The 24,856-nt window shown below is 43.3% G+C and overlaps 1 long non-coding RNA gene across 7 annotated transcripts in view; it reads right to left on the bottom strand.

The window, feature by feature from the left end:
• Positions 1 to 24,856, bottom strand: part of LOC134304109 (uncharacterized) — a 226,961-nt gene that overhangs the window by 105,793 nt on the left and 96,312 nt on the right. For all 7 annotated transcript variants that reach the window (XR_010007748.1, XR_010007756.1, XR_010007754.1 and 4 more), the window contains 2 exons: positions 21,082 to 21,202; positions 17,564 to 17,677 (listed from right to left, as the gene is read on the bottom strand). This is a non-coding gene — a long non-coding RNA (uncharacterized LOC134304109). The remainder of the gene's footprint in view (positions 1 to 17,563; positions 17,678 to 21,081; positions 21,203 to 24,856) is intronic.

The following is a 24,856-nucleotide window of genomic DNA, read 5'->3' as shown; positions in this document are numbered from 1 at the left end:
TCCATTCCAAAACCACCAACATTACCACTGATGTAAAGCCGTGATCAATACGGCCTCCTGGCTCCTGAGAAGGTTTTTTGGCTTTCTGAGAGGATTTCGAACTGGGTGTATGTGAATTTGTGCCCTTTCGGTCTTAAAGACTTAAGGTTGGATGTGAAGGCTTGGCTCGCAGTTAGCATTCCAGTTCCTCCCATTAGTCTTCACTGGGGTCAAAGTCAAAGCTCTGTGTAGATAATGAACTCCATTATGCTTTTAATAATTGAATCCAAACACATTATATTTGTTTAACTATGTTATTAGATTAATTATGGTCATTAATTAAGGAAATAAAAGGCCACATGTGCTTAAACACAAAGCTGATTATTATTTGTTGTTAAGTGTTCACAAACAAACAAAAAATAATGATTAACGATTACTGTGTCATGATTATTATGGTCTCATATTAACGTCCACATACTTTTGGCCATATTGTTGTACAAAATGATTTTGACAGTATCACTATTTGCCCTTCTGAGGGGTTAATAAACCAGTATCAATCCCATTTGCTTTTATTTACTCTACATCCAGTGCATAAACCCACAGCAAACACCTCAACACTGATTCAATAACATTCAAGACAAAGGGAGCATCATGATATGGTGCTGCTTTCTTACAAACAGTATTAGAATAATTATGAGCATTAATTATGGAATTATAATAATAATAATAATAATACATTTTATTTATATAGCGCTTTTCAAGATACTCAAAGACGCTTTACATAAGACAAATAATCAAAACAAATACGTACATACACCATACAAATCATAGTACAAAATCAAAATAGTACATCAACATCAAGAATAATTAAGATAAAAACAAAGAGAGCAGCATAAGACAGTTCATTAAAAATTAGCTAAATTATGAGAGAGAACAACAAATATAGAACAATTTCTTAAAATTAGACAGAAACAGGACAGATTTACATGCAATCAGGAAACTGAAAACTTTACAAGTTTTAGGATCTAGGACTTCACATTTCTGTCGTGATCTAAGTATAAAAACTATTAAAAAGAATAGCAAAAATAAAAGCATTTATTTCGTGTTGTTACAAGTTAAATGCCATATTGAATAGATGAGTTTTGAGAAGTGACTTGAATTTGGACAGGTCAGGACAATCTCGTAGGTGTTTGGGGAGAGCATTCCATAAAGATGGAGCAGCTATGGAAAAGGCCCTGTCACCCCAGGTCCGGTGCTTGGTCCTAGAGGGTATGGACAGTAGGTTAGCCTCAGAAGAGCGAAGGCTACGGGAGGGAATGTGCTGATGGAGCAGGTCGGTGAGGTAGGATGGGGCCTGATTATGGAGAGCTTTGTGAGTGAATAGAAGAATTTTGAATTGAATGCGTTGAGCAACGGGAAGCCAATGAAGTTTTTGTAGAACAGGTGTAATATGATCACGGGAGCGAGTATGAGTAAGGAGGCGAGCAGCTGAATTCTGGATATACTGAAGTTTTTTTAGGATTTTGTTAGATGTACCATAAAGGATGCTATTGCAATAATCAATTCTGGATGTAATAAAAGCATGAATCAAGGTTTCGGCGGCAGAAAAGGAGAGCGATGGACGTAGACGTGCTATGTTTTTTAGATGAAAGAAAGCAGTTTTGGTGATGTGATTTACATGGCGGTCAAAAGAGAGGTTGCTATCAAAAATTACACCAAGATTTCGGATGTTAGAAGACGGAGACAAAGTGTCATTATCAATGGTAATTTGAAAATTTTTTGTGGTTTTTGCCAGGGTTGTAGGACCTACGATGATCATATCAGATTTTTCACAGTTTAATTTGAGGAAATTAGCTTTCATCCACAATTTCATTTCAGTGATGCAATTTGTCAGAGTGGAGTGAAGTTCAGTATTAATGGATTTGGAGGAGATGTAAAGCTGAATATCATCAGCATAGCAGTGGAAATGTAAACCATGCCGACGTATGATGTCACCAAGGGGGAGCATATAAAGAATAAACAAAAGGGGACCTAACACTGAGCCTTGGGGAACGCCTTGGGACAGTGGAGCAATGGCAGAACTACAATTGTTGATATTAACAAACTGTTGTCTGTTTACGAGATATGACCTTAACCACAAAAGGGCAGTACCAGTGATGTTGACAGAGGATTCAAGGCGGGACAGAAGAATGGAGTGATTAATGGTGTCAAAAGCTGCAGTAAGATCAAGGAGGACGAGAATATTAATTTGTCCAGAGTCTGAGGAAAGAAGAAGGTCATTTGTGACTTTGAGGAGGGCTGACTCAGTGCTGTGCTGGGGGCGGAAACCAGACTGAAATGATTCAAATAGATTATTGGAATTTAGGTGATCTTTGAGCTGTGAGGCAACAACACGTTCCAGTATTTTCGACAGAAATGGAAGATTGGAAATGGGCCGAAAGTTACTCATAATGTTAGAGTCAAGTCCAGGTTTTTTAAGTATGGGAGTAACAGCAGCCAATTTGAGTGATTGAGGGACTGAGCCAGAACTAAGAGAGGAATTGATTATCTCTGTGATAAGTGATGAGATAACTGGAAAACAACCCTTAACAAGTTTTGATGGAGCAGGATCCAAAACACAAGTGGAGCTTCGCATCCCTGTTAAGATCTCAGATAGGTCCAAAAGAGACACAGGTGAGAACTGAGACAGAGGCTGGGTAATAAATTGAGGTGAGATAGGCGGAGAAACAGAGATGACAGGGGAAACTGTCAGAAAATTGTGGATATTCTCAACTTTTGTTTGAAAAAATGAGAGGTAAGAGTTACACTTGTCAACTGTAAAGGAATTGGTAGTATTGTCAACTGGTTTGAGAAGTTTATTTATTGTGGAAAAGAGAGTCTTAGGATTTGTTGATCCAGCATGTATGAGTTCGGAATAGTAAGTGGATCGGGCTGCCGTAAGAGCGTCTTTGTAATGTTGAAGATAATCAGAATAAATCTGATAATGTACTGTTAGACCGGTTTTCTTATAAAGTCTTTCAAGCTGGCGTTTACGGGATTTCATTTGGTGAAGCTCAATTGTGTACCATGGTGCGGAATGACTAAATGAAACAAATTTGGTTCTCAAAGGAGCCAGCTCATCAAGACATGAGGCGAGTATGTCATTATAGTAATCGACAAGGTCAGATGAATTACTAGACAGTACAGGACAGACAGACATCTTTTTAACAAGAGAATCTGAGAAAGCAGAGGGAGAGATTCACCACCGGCCGCAGACGCGATGTACAGTAGAAAGAACAAAAAGTATCAAAAGCACAAATAAAAGTATCAAAAGTAACATAAAAGAAATAGATCCACAAGGTGTGTAAAAAGATGAAAACGAAAAACGATAAAAATACAATAAAATACGGTAAAATACGGTAACGGTAGCGGCAGCCAAATGCGCCAGCGTCCACCAATTATGGACAAAATAAAAGGCCACAATGAGCTTAAACACAAGGATGATTATCATTTGTTGTTAAGTGTTCACAAACAAACAAAAAATAATGATTAATGATTACTGTGTCATGATTATTATGGTCCCACATTAATGTCTGATGTTTTGGAACGAGTCCACATACTTTTTGTCCATAAATCCACAGTAAACACCTCAACATTAATGCAATAAAACATTTTCAGCCAATATTTTACAGCATGGTTTCAGATTTATGTTGAGAAAGATATGAGACGGGCCAGAATTTCTTAAAAACATCTTGCCAGATGATCTGAAAGCAGCAAAAACAACAACAACAACAACATAGGGAAATAACTTGAACTTGAATTATCACTATTTCTACACCCCGTGAGAAACTATTCCAGTAAAATATATGAAGCACAGAGGTTCAGACTCAAGCTTATAAATAAATCAGGGCTACAGTCAGATAAAACATGAATGTCTAGCATGTCGAACCCACAGTTATGTTTGGATGTGGAAGCATCATGATATGGGGCTGCTTTCCTACCGATGTTATTAGATTAATTATGGACGTTAATTATGGAATTATGGACCAAAGGAAATTCCACACTGTGCTTAAACACAACAATGGTAAAAGATGGTGAAAGTAGGAAAAGACGTTTTAACGCTGTATGATTCTATCAGACGAGGGCTGGAGGGGTGTTTTTACATCGCCGCCGGCTCACAGGCCGATTTTTAGATTCCGTTTAAGATTGAGACGGCATCTCTGCCCACGGGAACGTAAAGCCTGTTTGATCATTTCCAGCAGATCTGCTTCTGATGAGTCTCGGATTTCATCTCACCGTCCGGACGGTCTGGGTTTTTCTCCCGGATGTATCCTGAAAATACGGATTCTAAAAATAATGAGATGTCCATAGTTTCAGGATAACTGTGCCTTTAAGCCAATGGCCAAAGGGTTTAAACAACATGGGTTTAAACTCCCGTCAGCAAAGAACAGGAGCTTGAGGTAGAAGGAAGCACATGCTCACCGATACTGGACAGTTGAAGAGTGAGGAAACTTGGCCTGGTCTGATGAATCTCAAGCTCTGATGCAAATTGCGGACAGTCGGTTTCTAATCGGACATAATCTGGACCAAACCTGTCTTGTGCCAACAGCTCAGGCTGGCAGCAGCGTGGTATGAGAGTGCGGGTACAGTTTTCTCGGCACACGTTGTGCCCAACAGCCAATCTGAGGTATTACTGGATTTATTTATTAATTTATTAGGATTTTGTATTTTGTATCTCTGATTCACCTCACTTGCATGTTTTTGGACCGTAGGAGGAAACCGAAGCTCCCGGGGAGAACATGCAAACTCCACACAGAAAGGACCCGGACCTCTTTATCTGGGAATCGAACAGAGGACCTTCTTGCTGTAAGGCGACAGTGATACCCACCGAGGCATCGTGCCGCCCGGGTATTACGTGATAAAGTAACAGAACAGTTTGGTGCCACGATACAGTCTGCAACACCAGATATCAATCACAAGTTCAATGTCACATGATCGATATGAAGATTTCTGTCCTATCAGGAGTGGGCTCTTTCAGGATGACAATGCCTTCCAAAATGTTCTTGAACGTTCTCCAAACATTCGGCGTGGGTTCAGATCCAGTGAATCCCGGTTCTTCTCTCTCACCTTGAGGAAACGGTTTGTTCTGTGCTTTGAAGTGAAGCGCTACGCCCTGCAAGCTGCTCGCGCCGCTTCATTAGCTCTGTGTGCAGTTTTCTGTTTACCGTTGATATTGTTTCGGGCTGTGTACGCCTCGCTTTTGATGGGCCGAGGCCCCGGAGATCCTGCATCATCGTTCCCACTCACTAACGCACACATGAGGCGTGCAGGGTTTAGACGTGATTAAAATACAGGTGAGCTTGCAGTTTTTGGATGCGGTGGGATAAGAAGACGGTTAAGATTTCAGTCTTCTGCATACTGAAGAGCGACGGTGGTGCGGGTGAAGGGCGCTGGCACTTCTGTATACAGTTTTGCATACATTAAGAAACCTTCTTTATTAAACGCCTCGTTTCACACGCAGTCTTTCCCTTACCTGAATGTGATCGATTAGCAGAGCACTCCCTCAAGGAATTACTAAAGTCCTGCTTAAATTATTCAAAACCTTTAAATCTTATAACAAATTGGAACAAGCCCTCCAGGAAACAAACAAATCAAACAATGCTAATTATTGTGTCACGATTAGGGTCTCATATTAACGCCTGTTGTTTTGGAATTAGACGTCTAACACTCATAGATGAGTCCACATACTTTTGACATTTACAGCATGGTTTCAGCTGGCAGTGATGGGGCTCGAACCAGTGATCTTTTGATTACTAGTCTCACAAAAAATACAAGACAGGCCAGCATTTTCTTAAAAAGGACTGGCGGGATGGACTTCAGCTATTAATGATCATTTCTACACCCCACGTGAAACTATTCCAGTAAAATATGAAGCTCAGGGGTTCAGACTCAAACAAAACTGTCTAGCATGTCAAACTCACAGTTATGTTTGGATGTGGGAGCATCATGGTATGGCGGTGCGATCTTACAACCAGATCTGGTACCTTGTCATCAGAGTAATTAAACAACAACCAAAACACAAACATGAATGGAGCAGATATACTGAGACGTCTGCCGAACAATATTAATACATTTGGACATTTTAACAAAACAACAAGCCCAAACATAGAGCTAAAAACCTGTTATTTTAAACCTCATTTCCAAAAGAAATTGGTCAACATTCAAACCCCCCCCCCAAAAAAAATAATAAAATAAAATCCTTCCAGTAGAAGGTAAGATTGTAGAAGATATAGTAGTAGTTTTGAAATCAGATGTCCAAGAAACTCATGGTCAACACACCTTTGGTCATTTAGTGTATATAAATGTATGTACACATACAGTATATAAATATATTCATTTATTCACTTTCTTCAAATAAATCAATGTTGCCTTGTCAATCACAGGGCAACATTATAGATTTACTTCCTTACACCTAGAGGCAATTTAGAGCCGCCAATCCACCATTTGCATATTTTACTTACAGACTTCACACTTCTTACAGCATTCTGCACATTTGATTCCCTTTTTCTACTTCAAATTGCTCCTATTCTTTTAATTATAATCAAAATTTCTATTTTAATTTTAAATTTTATTATTATTTTATATATATATATATATGCATTTTCTCCCTTTTTCTCCCAATTTTTACCCGATTGCGTAACGCTTCCTCTCTACTGGTGCTGACCCCCGCCCCGATTGAGGAGAGCGAACATGCACACGCCCCCTCTGACACGTGAGCAGTAGCCGACTGCATTTTTTTCACCTGCACGAGGCGAGTTTCATATGCGAATCAGCTTTGTGCACGGAGAGCCACACCCTGGTCGCATTTTTCCTCTACTCTGTGTGGACGCCATCAACCAGCCAGCAGAGGTCGTAATTGCATCAGTTATGAGCTCCCTATGCGGCTCCCTAACCCTGTATGAACAACAGCCCAGCCGGAGAGGTGGCAGAGCTGAGCTTCGATACGATGTGTTCGAAATCCCAGCTCTGGTGTGCTAGTGTATTTTACCGCTGAAATTTAAACCTGTCGTAATATTTTGTGATTCAATTCTGAAATTAATAATGTAGCCAAGCAGTCACAAAATCGTTTCACTGCCAGTTATAGTGTGTATGATTACTTACCTGACAAATAAACTGAGATTTGATTATTGATTGAATATTGATTCTTAAACCCGTGTGAGGATCAAACCCTGGTGGCCAGAGCTTTTACATTTACAGTATTTAGCAAAGTGACTTACAATCGTAACCAATTACAGTGCAAACAAAGGGTTAAGAGCCTTGCTCAAGGGCCCAAGAGTGCCAAGAATGGTGGTTGTGGGGTTTAAACCAGCAACTTTCCAATGACTAGACTGTTATCCTAACCACCGAGCCACTAGTGCCTAACCAACCCATGCCTGACCTACACTACAGACCCAAATCAAACTACAGACTTCCTTCAGCCCTGGTTTCATCTCAGCAGCACTAATTACGTCATGCAGAACGTCCTAAAACTTTCATAGTGACGCACCCACTTCCAGCGCCACCCCCACGTCCCCTCCCAGCGGAAACACCCATCTGAGGTGCGCCGAAGATTTACGAGTCGCGTTGGCGCACCAGGTCGAGGTGAGGTACCAAGATGTATCGATATGCCACGTTTACCCCCCAAGCCATGTTGATGATTGTGCTCTGGTCTTTAACTCTCATTAATTAAGTAAGACAACGTCCTTGAAGAGAGTCGACGAGAAGTGCAGCAAGACAAATAAAGGATGATTAGAACATGCAGCGGGGCAGATCGTGTACACATTAGCTTAGCCTGTTAACTCCAAATGCAAACGTTTTAACGAGTGCGCTATTAATTGGTGCCGGAGGAAGATCGATAGACGCCCTAAATTCGTGTCGTTAACAAACGAGCGCAAAAGAAAGCCAGGGGACGTGTGTGTGGACGTGTGGTGTGTTTAAGAAAAAGTAGAACTAAAGCTAAACATGCTAAATGAAATCTGAATGCAATTAAAAGTCAAGGTGTTCGTGCCTCGTGCCCAGAGTTTCCTGGTGTTACCGAACCCGCCTGACCATATATTTTTGCCTCTTTATTGTAGATCACGAGGGACTAAAACGCTACACAACTCTGAGCTAATAATAAAGGGAAACGTCTCATTCCTATAAACCCCATAAGCCCCACTGATCAGCGCCCGGCTTCGTGAGTTCCCTCCTCGGGATCGAGCGCCCGGCTCCGGTGCTGAATAAGCTCTCAGAGATGACAGAGCCACAGATTTACTTTCTGTTGGTGCTGCAAAAGTCCGGCAAGATTATTTGGTCAGTTGTGGTACAGATTAGAGGGGTGAAATTTTCTCAAAGTGTCGAGTTTTCACTCCGTAAGTCCGTCAAAGTTTGAGAGCTCTAGATCAGGGAGAAGTAGGACGACACTGGCGGTATTTTACTGCTGTAACCTTTTAATGGTCTCACCAAGAAAATCATGTTTAAAATTATTTGTATTTCTTTGCACTTCTTAGTTTCTTGGGACTCCAACAACAAACAAGGAATATTTTTCAGCTGCTACTGTAGCTTTAAGTTGACATACATGTTCATCTATCAGTATTTTTGAGTTTAATACACGTCACACAACTAATAAGATATGACCCAAACAAGATTATTAAATACAGCTTATTATTTAAACCTAAGGTAAGATCAACCAAATGGTTCAGCAGATCATTAAAGGGTTAATATTCGAGCACAGAGGCTCGACTGGCTCAGAATTCCCTTACCGACCAGCAAGAATGAGCCAATGGAATGCTTTCCCAGTATAAAGCAATACACTGGTTCTCTAAGTACCTTGTTTTCACAGATCAGCCCAATGGTGGAGTGTTATGAATATGAATGACACAGCCTATCTGAGCACCACTGCTGACTATAAGCATCCCTGTATGGCCACAATTTGCCACGTCATCTTAAACTGGTTCCATAAAGCTTCCCCAGTTACCAAATCTCATAGTTTGCATACGCTTTTATCCAAAGCGACTTACAGTACTGTGACAGTATATTATCTAAGCAGTTGAAGGTTAGATGCCTTGCTCAAGGGCCCAACAGGGGCAACCTGGCAGTGGTGGGGCTTGAACCAGTGTCCTTTCGATTACTAGTCCAGTACCTTAACCACTCGGCTACAACTGCCCTACAACAAACGGGTACGTTTACATTTTTTCGGCATTTAAGAGACGCTTTTATCCAAAGCGACTTACTGTACTGTTACAGTATGTTGTCTAAGCAATTGAAGGTTAAGGGCCTTACTCAAGGGTCCAACAGTGGCAACCTGGCAGCGGTGGGGATGAACCAGCGATCTTTCGATTACTAGTCCAGTACCTTAATAACTGGTACATTTACATTTTCTGCATTTAGCAGACGCTTTTATCTAAAGCGACTTACAGTACTGTGACAGTATAGTGTCTGAGCAATTGAGGGTTAAGAGCCTTGCTCAAGGGCCCAACAGTGGCAACCTGGCAGTGGTGGGGCTTGAACCAGCGACCTTTCAATTACTAGTCCGGTATCTCCATCTTTGAGACGTGTTACAAGAATTTAATGAATCTTTAACCAAAACTGGCACATTCGGTTCAATAAAGAATTAAAAACACATTTTAATTATTTATATTCGCGTTCTGTTGTTCTACTTCAGTGATTTTACTGTCATACCGTGTAGATCCATTCACACTGCTGTGCTGTATTTAAACACAGCCTACAGGGGGCGCTGCTGCTGTATATCTGCACTGTAGAATACAGAAAACCCAGCAGTCTGAGCAGTGCGGTGTGTTGGTGATAAGTGGGGCCTAATTTTACAACTTTTCGCCAGCACCTCATTAAATATGATGATGTTTAGGATTGGTCATTAGCTCAGAGCCCAAACGCTTCCCAAAAAAGACGAAAACCTCACCGAACTCCTCAGATAGTGACCACAAGTGAGGTCTGAACTCGTGTGCTGGCCACTATACCTGCTGCACCACCATTATGCTGTCCAGTAGCCAACTGGGAGTGTGGATTTATTTATCTATTTATTTATTTACTGTGGCCCCTTAATATTCCACTCTCAGCTCTCTGCCTGAGTCATATCCAAGTCCTACATGAGTCTCTCTCTCTTTCTAGGTATAAAATCTACAATTTTCTACATTTTTTAATCCTGGACATTCAGACCCTCTCATTGTTCTCCCATTCGTCTTCCTCCCTCTTCTGATTGTGCTGTTCTGAACCGTAGCCGGGCCTCGTTCCAGGAACCACGGAGCAACCAGGAGCGAGTGAATATTCATCTTCATTAGGAGCATCATCAGCCCAGCACCAAATGCTGCTACTAACCAACCAGTGCTAGATGAGAGCTGGGAAACTGGGAGAGCGAGAGGATGAGGGTGGGGGCGTCTTTAATTGCGGAATAAAATAGATTCATTTCGTTTTTATCCGTCGATTTATTCTGGTCGGGGTTGCAGCAGGTTGCAGCAGATCACAGCGATGAAGGAACACCTTGGATAGGGCACCAATCCACCAACAGGGCTTCGACCATCCCACCACCCTCGGACACAGCCAGTCAGATACAAATATAGTTGAAGCACTGATGTTTAAAACACTTGTAAAGCACATGGACACTATACAGGCAATACTGGCAAAAGTATGTGGACACCAGGCCATGAGCTTGCCTTGGCATCCGATTTAAAGCAATATACTTTGTTTAAAGCCAGAGTACCCAGAGTTAATCTTCATGAACTCAGTGAGAACATACCAAACTACACATCCACCAGGGAACAAACTCTACACCCTAAAGTCGTGCAGCAGCACCAACACGTTAGTACACCTAATATATACATTAATTTATGTTCTGTATTAATAAATATATAATTTCTATCTCATAGAATGGTTATGATACTAGACAAGTGATCAGAAGGTTGCTGGTTCAAGCCCGTGACTCAATAATTAAAACACACACACACACACACACAAAGCTTTTGATAACCATATAACCATAAATGAGCTTCTGGCTCAGCTCCGGTTGGATCTTTGAGCCTGCTGTATTGCAGAATTAGCAGAGCACAGCGCTCTTGACCAGGTCGAGGTGCCCGCACTAGCGATGGATGATCTGGAGAGCTTAGTGTGTCTCACAGAACAACAGAAATGAGGCTGGTGATTGCGTGCATGTCGGATGGGCGAGCGGAAAGGTAGTGTCGGTGTTGCACAGTTCTGGTTACCCAGGTTTGATCCTCGTCTCCGTTTGTGCTTGTGTGATAAACTCCAGGACAGACTCGGACCCACATCATGTCTGGAAAAGAACTGAACTGGAGATGATCTTTTGTACTAAATCTCTCTCAGACAGTAGTCGTCTACACGAGCAGCAGGCCTTCAGGCGAGCGAGCGAGCGCCTCTCATCAGTCATCTCCAGCCTGCGACGAGTCGGCGCGATGGCCGGGCCGTCGCCCCCCGATTTATTTAAGCGTCAATAATTATTCGAGCATGACGTCCCCGATGAGCACTTAAGCAGCGCTTTACACCTGTCATGTGGCATCAGTGTGACGTGGCCCGCAGCAAACCGCAGCCCAACAAGTGTGTGTGTGTGTGTGTGTGAGGGCGCCCACATCACACACTCCTCCACCCCAAATCTGCTCGCTCAATCTGTTGGCCACCATTCCACGCGCCACGCATCGGTCAGATCCCAGAACCCATCACACCCTCGTTTCATTTTCACATGTCAATTAACAAGTTATTTCTGTTCCTCTATCAGATATCAGTCATTTATTTTCACTAAGCGCTTCATCCTGATCAGGGTCACAGTGTGACGGGTCACTGCGTGCAAATTAGGACCCATCCTGTGCAGAACAGTACATGCTTACATACACACACTCACTTATCTCTGTGTGTGTGTGCTGTTTAGAGAAGCCAATCCAAAGGTGTGGCACAAAGGTGTGCAACGCTTGCCCACTACCACAGGGATCCAGGGTTTGAATCCCAAGCGGTGCTATCAGACCCCCACAGGACCTCCACAGAGCAGATATTATTTAGGTGGTGGATCATTCTCAGCACTGCAGTGACACTGACATGGTGCTGGTGTGCTGGTAAACACCGTGTCCACTCACTGTCAACTCTATTAGACACTCCTACCTAGTTGGTAGTTGTAGATGTAAAGTCAGAGACGATCGCTCATCTATTGCTGCTGTTTGAGTCGGTCATCTTCTAGATCTTCATCAGTGGTCACAGGACGCTGCCCACGGGGCGCTGTTGGCTGGATATTTTGGGTTGGTGGACTATTCTCAGTCCAGCAGTGACAGTGAGGTGTTTAAAAACTGCAGCAGCGCTGCTGTGTCTGATCCACTCATACCAGCACAACACACACTAACACACCACCACCATGTCAGTGTCACTGCAGTGCTGAGAATGATCCACCATCATTGGTGGCTAACAAAGCATGTAGAGAAACAGATGGACTACAGTCAGTAATTGTAGAACTACAAAGTGCTTCTATATGGTAAGTGGTGTCCTGTCTGGTGTGTGTTACTGGACTACCTGGCGTCCAGTGATCCTGGGGAAAACGGCCCTGCCACGACATTTGCAGACCCAGTGGCCCTTCAACAGGTCTGGTAATAAGAGCTTCCTTCATAAAGCATTACAGACCTGGACGGACTTCATAAACGTTCCCAGAAATGAGCAATAAACATAAACTAGTTCTGCTGGAGCAGCGGCGGAACAGCTCGGGCCTTATTGAAAACATCAGAGGAGAACACGGCGCATGAAACGACGCCTCGGCCTCCTGACGGACAGCTGCGACTGAAGCAGCGTGAGAGTAATGCGAGCAGTCAGCTGTTCTATTCGGCTGCCGGAGACGCTCCGTAACACACCTCCGCTCGCCGGCGCTCGGATAACTGTAATATTCGGACGCGCCGGGCTATCTGACTCGATTTGTTTTATTGCGCTCAGCATTTGTGTCCCCGCTGCAGATGCCAGGATTGATTATGTGCCATGTTAAAAATGTTCCCGTCGTCCGGAGGAGATGTATAAGATGTATAAAAATAAGAATAAAGACACGGCCTGACGTAAACGAGCGCCGGCGCGACGACATCTGTCCGAGCCGTATTAATAATCATATTCCCAAAACGGCGGCACTCTCGGCTGCAGCGGAAAGGCAGCGCGCGCTCAATAATGAGCTCTCGGCCTCGAACCCGGGCTCTCGATCCCACACGCTGATATGATATGAAACGCAGAAAGAGCGCGGGTGATGAGTCACGGCCCTCCGCGGTGGCGGAAAGGGACGAAAGAGAAAACGGCAAACCACGAGAATGAATCACGGCGTGAGCTTCGGGTCGTGTGGCTCATCGTTCTGGAAGAATCCTCGCAGTCCCGTGGTTCATACGCTGGATTTAGAAACTCTACACTTAATCACACCATTCAACACACACACACACACCTGATCCAACCGTCCTAAATGCAGCTAGACAGGTCTAAAAAATCAAAACACTGAAAGGTCAACAAGACGTCTCATGTTATTAGAATTACATGTAATTCCTAACATTTAATACAAGGCCCTAAAGCTCTGGTTCGTTTATTTATAGACGCTGATGCTTAGATGACAAGACGGTGTTTTACCTGATGGTACGACACACCAGAAAACAAGATAAATACTTTATACTTTAAGCATTCACTGATATTCAATAATATATATTATTTATTTATTTAGCAAGAGATGAGGATGAACACATGATTCCGTTCGTCTGTTCCCATTAGGGGGCGCCACAGCAGATAATCAGTCTGCATATTTGATTCGGCACAGCCGGATGCCCTTCCCGACCCCACCCTTCAATTTATCAGGGTTTGAAACCGGTACTAAGGGTGCACGGATATGCTCCAACCTTCTGTAGGGCCAGGTCACTGGTTCAAGCCCCACATCTACCAGCCTGCCACTGTTGGCCCCTTGAGCAAGGTCCTTAACCCTCAATTGCTTGCAATGTATAGAGTCCTAGTTGTAAAGATAAAGGATAAAGGTGTATTTGTGAGCACCACATGGGATTCGAACCATTTTTTAGCTTGTTTGAACCTAGCTGTGTGAACAGTCAGGCTAAAACCGAAAAGAGCAGTCTCCCCCATCCTATTACCAACAAGTTGGAGGTATCAACATTTATTTTATATGCCACACACAGTGATAACAGATATATCTAGCACTTGAACCTATATCAGACTAAATGAGGGTATCATCCTGGAATTTGGGAATGTTTAGGAAGGAACTGGACCTAATCATTCCTACCAGAATCTGATTGTGCATCAAACAATCTGGGTTGAAGGCATCCTGACCAATCATGTACTTTTTTCATTGCTCGGGAGTCCAAGTTTTGTGCTCTGTACACTAAGGTATGAGATTTATGCACCAGCATTTAAAGCATATATATACTGTATATATATCCTGAAAGGTGCTGCCTATCCCTGTCAGTGTTCCACTCGTGAGCATGGTTTGTTCTTGTTCCTATTTAGTTATTCAGGTTCAGTGGTTTGTAGGATTTCTCTACTGTATTTATTCCCAGTTCCTGTCTATACTGGGATTTGAGCTCATCCTAGCTGTTCAGAACATTTAGCACTGGTATTTCCATACATGTACTTGGTTCGTGTTGTCATTTACTCAATAATCATTAGTAAACGACCCACAACATGGGTCCACTAGCCACCCATGTAATATATTCCACCGTAAAAGCAAACCAGTACAGTTTATATGTGATACTGGTCCAGTGAAACAAGGTCTGTGTGTTAGGGGTGAACAAGGGCGAACGTGAAACAAAAGCTGTACCGGGCATCACGTCCCGGAGGCGGATCTCCAGGCGCCACGTCTCTAGGTCTGAACTGAAAGTGCACAGTGAACTCCGCCTGATATTTATGACGGCCTGAAGCTCCTGCCAAGCTCGTGTGCATTAATCACCGTTAACTTTCCTCAACACAGAGTACGTTCTGTTTCTTCAGGCTTCAAAGCCAGAGGTGATGCCTCCTGAGCCCAGATGTGCCATTTATTACATAATGTCCTGCACAGCGCCCTCTGTGACCATCGTGAGTTCGCAACCCCCACCAGAACCCTGGAGAATCACCCGAGTGACTGATTTTGCACCCAACGAGTCAACATATTTATTTATTTATTTATTAGGATTTTAACGTCATGTTTTACAAACTTTGTTTACATTCATGACAGGAATTTAACCATCAGTTTTGTATCTCCTATTCACCTGACTGCAGGACTGTGAAAGGAAACCGGAGCTCCAAGAGGAAACCCTCCCGAGCCACCCGAGCGTCCACAGTACTAAATACTACATATACACAGTACCACAGTAGTATAAGTACTATAATCATCAATATAAATTCATTTCACTCCCTCCACCGCCCGGTGAGCTGGAAGTTCGTGATTTCTCCGAGCCTTTAAACGCTATTCAGACACGTTTGTGGATTTGAGCTTTAAAATAAACAAGTCTCGACTCTCTCGACATGAAAACCAAAGAAGCTTCAGTACTAATAACACGGACCATCATGAGGATGCCGGCAAACAAACCCACAACAGATAAACAGTCGAACAGCAAGAAGCAACCCAGAGACGTCGTGTCAGGAGCGGTAAACATCTCGAGGCTGATTTGGATGAAACCTGCTGAGCACTTTGGTCTGGAGCTCAACTCCAGGGCGAAATATTCCAGCGAAATCGCGTAAATGCGCGAGGTATTTAACGTCACTCATGTCGCGCCCGTGTTAAACCCGCGAGGGCCGACGGGAAGCTCAGGTAATGCGCTTAAACACTCATGCCGCATTCTCCGAAACAGAAATGGATTCGGATTTGCAGTCATCGCTAATCACGTTGACTCAATGAGACAGACACAAGCACCAAACCCGGCGAATCTCATTTCCCCTCCGCCGGAGCGGCGCCCTCGGCCCTCGGCGCTGACTTCGTTTAGTATTTATTAGTATCTTTAATGCCCTTTGCACCTGGCCGCGTGTGACCGCCACTCTTTAAACCTTGATCTCTGAAGCCGGACCAATTACCAAACAGCCACGGCAGCAGAACTTGGTGACCGGGAGCTTATCGAAGCCTCTCGTGATGGAGTCGACATCAGCAAGTTTGTAAGGAAGAGGCCACTCTTGTCTGGAAAGTCCCTTCCCAGCATGCACAGCGAACACGTCGGCTTAATCGTACGCACGCAGAAGGTCCGCGGCAACAGAAGTGTCCATCACGGCACGGCTCGGGGAAAACGAATCCGCCGCGCAGATATCAGACTCAACGGAAATCGCTAACTGACTGGCAGCTCAAAATAAACAAACGGTTCAGGAGGGGGAAGTGGTCAGGATGAAACGGAGGCATCACGTTTAAGCAACTTCACACTCGAGTTAAAGCTGTATTAGAGGATCTTTAGGAAGAGTTTGCACACATGTCTAACGTTAATCCATTTAGGAGACATACGCCAACTCTAACACTTTATAACTAACTAACTTTGCGATTGTCAAATCCTTTGATTGATTCGACAGACATTAATGTATTATTTTATGGATATAAATCCTCCACAACATTTAAGTAAGAATAAATAAATGTGTTTCCTTTTCGGCTGCTCCTTTATTCACAGTGGATCAATCTGGTCCGCATACCAGATGTGGCACTTTTTTAGTAGTTTTTTATGCATTTAACCCCCTTTTTCTCCCAATCCAGCATCCAAGGAGGGTGTAGATTCACCTGACACACACTCCACCAATCCCCCCTAGTCTCCCATACTTCGATGGATTTGTGTGTGAGGTTTGTTTCGTGTACGGAGAGCCACGCCCCGATCTCCACGCTCCTTCGCTTTCTGTACAGGCGCCCTGAGCAACCGAGGTCCTTACACAGCATTGATAACCCAGCGTTAGTCCGGTCCCTCCCACCCTGCAGACCGGAGGCCAATTTTGTCTGCTGCAGACATTAACCAATTGTGCCTGATAGAGGGCGCCCAGCCGACCGGTAGCAGAGCTGAGATTCGAACCCGGGAGCTCAGAATCTCAGAATATATATATACTGAGAGCGTACTGACAAGTGCACCTTCCAATGGCTAGGCTGATCAGACATCAGATTCAAACCCCTGATCTCAGAGGCAGTGGGTTAGTGTAACAGACCACTGTGCCACCCGAGTGCCCTAAAGTAAGTATATACTGTATATATACTGTATATAGTACAGGCAGTAGAGGATCTTCAGTTTGCAGTTTGGCTTTGTACAGGAGTCCATCATGAACGTTTAAGACCAAGTACCACCAGTGTGTGTGTGTGTGTGTGTGTTGTGAGCTTATGTGTGAGGTGAGCAACATTTCAGCGCCTCCTGTAACATCACATCCAGCCATCCTTCTCATTCTCATTCAATATTACAAACATATTCATCGGTTCTGGAACTTTCTGGGTTCTGTAAAATGATGTACGTGTATTTTACACACTGAATATAAACTACGTCGTTTAAAATGATGATTCTCATAGCGGTGAAAAGCTGCTCCAGTGGTTTCTTTCAGGATGGAGTGAGAGGAAAATCAGACTCTGAGAGAGAGAGAGAGAGAGAGACAGACAGAGAGACAGACAGATTCCCGTTTATGTTCGTACCTTTAATGCACCTCCACTTTTCAGGAAACTCCGGTCTCCACAGCAACAGCACCACTGCAGACTGCGTGACAGGCGTCTGGTTCTGGATGTCCAGAGAGGTTCCCTCAGGAGCTCCTGTCAAAAATGAGAATACACACACGCACACACACACACACACACACACACACACACACACACGTTTTGCTCAGATAATCCACCTAGAGACCCAATATTCAGCACATATTCACACTGTTATTATGGATTAGCACTGGGTGAGGGGCAGCTAACACGAGTTTGAATGTAAACATCATGTACATCATATACAGTACGTCTGCGGTTTTGGAATGGAATGTCCAACAGGTCAATGTTTGGGGGATCACATACTTCTGGCTGGTACAATAGTGACTGACATGCTTAAAACACAGTACCTGATGATTTAGAGCAGTGGTTCTCAACCAGAGGGGGGTCCCGTCGCATTTAATAGCCTATAGCCTACGATGGGACTTTAAGAATGGACAAGTGCAGGGTCAGTGGGCGGTTTCCAATTCAGATTCAGATTCAGTTGTTAATGCAGATCATAACACCACCTGTCATTCTTTACAAGACGGATATCCTAACCCGAGTCAAAGGGTTATGATTTTTGATTTTTTTTTTTAACACAGGGGGGTCTGGAATAAAAAAGGATGAGTTTTTTTCCGATTTGAAGTGCAGTCAGGTGTCCCACAAGGATTTGTATTAGGTCCATTGTTGTTTTTTATCACTTTATTGGTGAATCTTTCAAGTACAGCCTCATTCCACTATCCAAAACAGTCGGACAAGAGCCCACCGTCCACTCAGGTCCTTTACTCACAGAAGACCTGGAGATTTAGCATCGGTCATAATATAAGTGCATGTGTTGGGGGTCACAGTGGATCCCAGAAGGCTTTCTTTAAGAAACAAGAAGGAATAGTGTAACTATGGGGTATCTATTCAACACCTATTTAAAATATATTATAAACAACTGGACACATGACCATCAGCTTGTTGGACGATATATTTCAAAGCCATTGGCATTAAAAAATGAAGTTGAATGATGTAATGATGTTAAACCAGAAGACATGGCTCGCAATCAACGTTCCAATTCATCCCAACAGTTTTTAGTCGGGTTAAAGTTAGGTCTCCTCCTCGCAAATCCTGTCAACTCAAGTCTTCATGGACCCTCCTTTGTGGTCAAAATGCCTAAACTCAATCATTAGAACACCATGTGTCCATGTACATTTGGCCCTGTTATGTGTGTACGCAGAGGACGAATGTGCTGTAGAGTATTCCAGAGTAAAAGATATACATTAGGTGAGAATTGAAAGAGATCTCTGAGACGGGGGGGAAGCAGGAGCGAGCGAGGTGCGACGCTGATGCGATTGCCTCTAGGTGTAACGCTGGATGGGAACGAGCGTGTGGCGCGTCAGGTTTTATCTGGATGCAGTTTTCTCCTCCAGACTAATGAAGCCGTTCTGAGAGCAGATTAAATGGAGGAGAGAAAAACAATCACAGCCCGTGGTCACTTTCTGCTCGGCTTGGGTTTAGAAAGCATCGTTTACTCGTCGGCGTTCTGAGTGACAGCCTATAGACTCCGGTCTCGTTACAACACACCCAGAGCTCGTTTGTTTAAACGAGGAACACTTGTGATGGTAATGAGCGTAATATTTTATTCATATTTAAGCATAAAATGGAGCATGGCGCCCTGCTGAAGCTGTCCGGGTCACAAATCACACTGGACCAAAGTGTGGAATCGGTCCTCGGATGCGACACTCACTGGTGAGTTCAATACTGGGTTGTCTAAAGGGGTCACGAGCCCCCCAAAAAATGGGTCGCAGAGGAATATAACAAATTTAAACAGGCACATGAACTTGTACACAAACGCCCCCTTGTGGAGGCTTTACGTCACACCCTGTTTGTTTGTTTTATTAGGATTTTAACATCATGTTTTATACACAAGGTTACATCAAACACAATCATGGACAATTCAGTGTCTCCAGTTCACCTCACTTGCACGTCTTCGGACTGTCGGAGGAAACCGGAGCACCCGGAGGAAACCCACGCAGACACAGGGAGAACATGCAAACTCCACACAGAAAGGACCCGGACCGCCCCGACTAAGGATCGAACCCAGGACCTTCTTGCTGTGAGGTGACAGTGCTACCCACTTAGCCAGACAGTCTAAAGAACACCATCATTGGACTGCGGTGTAACCGAAGCACCGTCTGCTGACAAAAGAAATTAATGCTTTAGAACCGGTAGCTTCAGGTAAGGGCCTTGCTGAAGGGCCCAACAGCAGCAACGTGGCAGTGGTGGGGCTTGAACCAGCGACCTTTTGATTACTAGTCCATTACCTTAACCAATCGTAACTCAAACATATGTACAATACCCATGAGAAATTAGATCATAAATAATTGTATTATTTATATTTATAACAAATGTACATTCTATCACTAAGATAATTTAGTAAATATATAAATAAATAAGAGAAATGAATTTAAGGAGAACGAGGACCCTGATGAAACAGGCCGGGAGAGACGTCGGATGAAACGATTCTCTCCCTCGTCGCCCTTGAACACAGACTGACGTGTCGAATGTTCGGTTGCGTTTAGGGAGGACATGGCGAGTAGGCGACCCTGTTTCTTTTATTTATTTATATATTTATTTTAGGCAGCAGTGGGAGTGTGTCAGGAGGAGCAGATTGGCACTCGCCCAGCCTATTAAGGCTGACAGTCCTGCCTGATTGCACCTCGCTCCTGCGCCTGTCTATTGACTGTGGTTACGACGTTGCTTCCCATTTCCTGCTGAAATAAATTAAAAGTCAGAAGTAATTTGCCTGATGTGGGATGCAGGTGGATTCGTTTTTTTTTTTTTTTTCCCGCTCCCCTTGCTGGACTGAAAGTTTCTGAATAAAACATTCCCTGTCCTGAAAAATCAATTGAAGCCCCCCCTTTGATGAGAGAGGGCTTATTTTCTGCCCCTGACAGTTTGCGGCAGGGAGAAAAAGCAGGGATTTGATTAAAGTCTAGATAGTCAGGGATTGAGGTCTTGTTCCAGCCATGTGAAGGATCGGGGCCTCTAATCGCCTCGCTGCTTATTCGGGGAGCAGAAACGACAGAGATGCAGCGGTACTAGGACCAAAAGTGGCCAAAAGTAAGTGAACACACCTCCTGATTAATAGTATTAATTAATGTTATTAATTAGATGCTTCTGGCTTTGTGAAAGGTGTCTGTGTAGACACACGGACAGACGTTAGCACTGCAGAGAATCAAACCCAGATCTCAGGGGCGATAGGCGCACCAGGTCACCTCTGTCTTATATTAAATATAAAGTGTCACATATATAGAAAAAGTCCTAACGAGGCAAATAATTCACATCAACGTTATTGATCCATCTTTTTGTTCCCATTAAGCACCTTATTCTGATCAAGGTTGGTGTGGGTCAGGAGCCATACACCCCAGAACAACCAGTATAAACTCATTTATTCACACTTAGAGATGATTTAGAGGGACCAGTCTCCTAACCTGAATGCTTATAGGTGGTGAAGGAAGCCAGGGAAAGCAGTCACACTGATACACTGACTGGAATCAGAGCTCAGGATTGAACCCAGGACCCTGGAGCTGTGAAGCACGAACACAGTGCCACCTGTAACAAAAGAAATGGAGAAATTACCTTAACAAAAAAAACAAAAAAAACAAACAATCAGTAAATAGAAAAATAAATGGAAATCAATAAATAAACATTTAAATAACTAATTAATAATTATTCTAAAAAAAAAATAATAATAATAAAATTAACAAATAACAAACATAAAATAAACAAATAAAAATAACAAAAAAACAAAATAGCAAAATAACAAATAATAATAATAAAATAAAAAATAATAATAATAATAAAAATAATGATAATGAACAATAATAAAATGAAAAAATAATAACAAAAAAATAATAAAATAAAAATAAATAAAATAATGATCATAATAACAAAATAAAAAATAATTATTATTATAACAATGATAATAATAAAATAATAAAATAATAATTAAAGTATTAATAATAGTAATAATAATAATAATTAAAGTAATAATAATAGTAATAATAATACTAATGATAAAATAAACAATAATAATAATAATGATAAAAAATTAATAATAATAATAATAATAATAACAATACAATAATACTAATAAATACTGATCGTATTGCAGAAGTAACATTTAAAATACTGGAAATAAAACTAGCAAGCAAATTAATAAGCAAAAATAATTCTAATGTTCTGAATGGGTGTTTGGCCGGTGAGATGGTCTGTTACACTAGTCCACCAGCTGAGACCTGGGTTCTAATCTCAGCTGAGGTATCGGCAAGCTGGGTATCTACACAGACATGAATTGCTAGAACTGGAAATTAAACGGGGTTCCTGCCCTGTGCCCAGTGTTTCTCGGTTGAATTGAACCTGTGGCAACCCTGAACAGGATAACACGGTTAATGAAATGTCAACAAAGAAATTGTGTTATTTCTAAAATACTGTTTATTATTTATTTCCGCACCTTATCGTTCACGTTTTTTTCACCTTATCTTTAAAGATTTTAAGTAAATCCCCACACAGACGTGTGTCTCTCTGTTATTGTGGCTGTCCTTAAGCCTCACCGCTCTTCAAACCCTGGCTGAGTGTCCAGACGTCCTTAAACTCACTTGACGTGCTTTGGTGTTCAGATTCAGGTGAACCTCCAACACATCAAACACACCTTCATGTTTATTTTACTGTGTGACACTCCGGAGCATCTCTGTAGGGTTTCAGATCACGGTTTGGTCTTTAGTTTCCGATCCCCGTCTCTACAGCTGGGCTGAAGATACCTGCCGTCTTCAGAGCCGGATCTGAGGTTCCCATAGGCGCATGAGGAATTCCCATCAGATGTGGGTGGTGAGGAGCCCGAGAGGAGAGCAGGACAGAGCTCCAGTCTTTAGTTTACAGCTTCAGATGTGTCTCGTCTCCGGGGCAGAGTCATCTGGGAGGAATGACTTGTGCTTGAAGTGCTTTCACAGATGCTGGAAGCCTCGGGCCATCTCTGATGCTGCTTCCTCTTTCATTATCTAACCTCCTTCAGTAAGAAAAAACAGGCTCAAGCTTCTGTCTAAGCTTTCTGCCCTGTTGGGAGCGTGAATTCAAATATTCCTAGAGCCATTTGTAGTCCTTAAGACCATGGGGAAGATAAAATAATAATAATAACAACTTCCTCTAGACCCTGTCGACCACGGCATACTGCTGCCAAGTGGAGGAAAAAAGACGTCTGGAAACGACCATTATTAAAAAAGTCTCATTAATAGGAAGGTGATGAAACGTAGGGGTTTGTTTGTCTGTTTATTAGGATTTTAACGTCATGTTTTACACAGGAAACGGTAGTTACTCATTACACAAGGTGCATCAGTTCACAAGGTTATAGCGAACACAGTCCTGGACAATTCAGTGTCTCCAATTCACCTCAATTGCACGTCTTTGGACTGTGGGAGGAAACCCACGCAGACACGAGGAGAACATCCAAACTCCACACAGAAAGGACCCGGACCGCCCCACCTAGGGATCGAACCCAGGACCTTCTTGCTGTGAGGTGCCCAGTGCTACCCACTTAGCCACCGTGCCGCCCAAACGTAGGGGTAAACACGCCCCTGTCCCAACTATTTTGGAGTGTGTTACAGGCATTGAATTCTAAATATGTTTGGCTGGTGCAACGGTCTACTATGCTAGTCCTGGGTTCTAATCTCAGCTGTGGTATCGGCCAACTGGGTTACACAGACATGACTGGAATGGAAGGCGGGGGTGGATGGATCATTTAGCAGACACTTTATCCAAGGTAACTTACAGTACTGTGACTGTATACGGTCTAAGCACTTGAGGGTTAAGGGCCTTGCTTAAGGGCCCAACAGTCGCAACCTGGGTGTGGTGGGGCTTTAAACCAGCGACCTTTCCATTAAGTCCAGTAACTTAACCACTAGGCTACAACTGTCAGAAATCTCACTCTACATTTACTCTTGTATTTACTATGTTGTGTTTTCTCTGTACTATGTGTATTGTGCTCTGTTTTGCATATTGGCCCTAAAGGAACGTTGTTTAACCTAAATTCATACGTATATATCACGGAAAGGTCAATAAACCCTCCTAAACTTGACCGTGATGGTTAAAATAAGTTTGTTCTATACAACAGGCACCTAAAACCCTTCAGAAATCTCTAAACTGCCCTTTTCTCGTTAGAATAAAAGGGTCCCAGGATGACGGGTATCTACTGTAGACGTTCATAGGGACAGTAAAAGAGAACCAGGCCGATGTCTAGGCGGTTCAGTAAGAACTCTTTTGATTCGTCCTCCCTTGGTATTCGCCCCTTCCACTAAAGGGGAGCGATCTCCCCGCTAACAAGCTTGATGCCGTCCACGCCGGCCGGATTACACGGAGACCGTCGGCCGTCCCGGGTGACACGAGCTACGCGGCACCGATCGGGACGGAACCCGAGCCGGAGTCGAGTCTAGGACGGAGACGACGCGATTATGATTAATATTCGAAGGCCTGGAGTCCTTTAGCTTCGGGGGGAAGACATCAGTGCCGCTGTCGCATTAGATTGCGGTACATTCGTTTTTTCTGTCGCGCCGGCGCTGCTACATATTCATCACGCCGATGCGAGGAACAAACAGCCTCACAGACGTCAGGGAGCGAAAGAAACGAGCTGTGAGAGTCACCAAACATCTGAACGTTCTGTAAAGAATGTTCTCTCAGCTCTGGTACTCTTGTTTAGGGTAAATTAGCTTTACTCTGTTTCTCTCTTTCTCTTTTACAGGCGTTACGCCTCTATCTTAAAGCGCTGGAGCTTTGGCAGAGTTCTGATGGTACGCACTCCGTCACAGAAATCATGCCAGGCGAGCGTTTCGGCATCGCACTCCACCGTTTGATCCCAGCCAGAAACGGCAACTTTTGGGAGTATTAGGGTGGAGAAACGTATGATGAAACTGTCAGAAAGTTGCCACGCTCGCCCTGGCATCTTAAAAGAATTGTTCTGCTGCTGCCTTCACGCTAATGCCAGAGCATCGAGCACGACTCCAACTTACGGGAAATAACACGAGCGCGATAAAATACATAAATTATTATCCACAGCTGAGCAGGCGATCGCCCGGAATTTATCCACACGTTAATCTTCCATAATTCATTCAATAACCTATTAAACAAACAATAAAAGAGGAATTATCAAGATATAAGAAGACGGACCGGTCAGAAAGTCCGGCGAGTCAGCATGATCACGGACGTCAGGTCTTTTTT

This window comes from Trichomycterus rosablanca, chromosome 27, assembly GCF_030014385.1.
Source record: "Trichomycterus rosablanca isolate fTriRos1 chromosome 27, fTriRos1.hap1, whole genome shotgun sequence".
NCBI lineage: Eukaryota > Metazoa > Chordata > Actinopteri > Siluriformes > Trichomycteridae > Trichomycterus > Trichomycterus rosablanca.
Note: the sequence above shows the minus strand (reverse complement) of the source record. Positions and strands in the feature narration are given on the sequence as shown.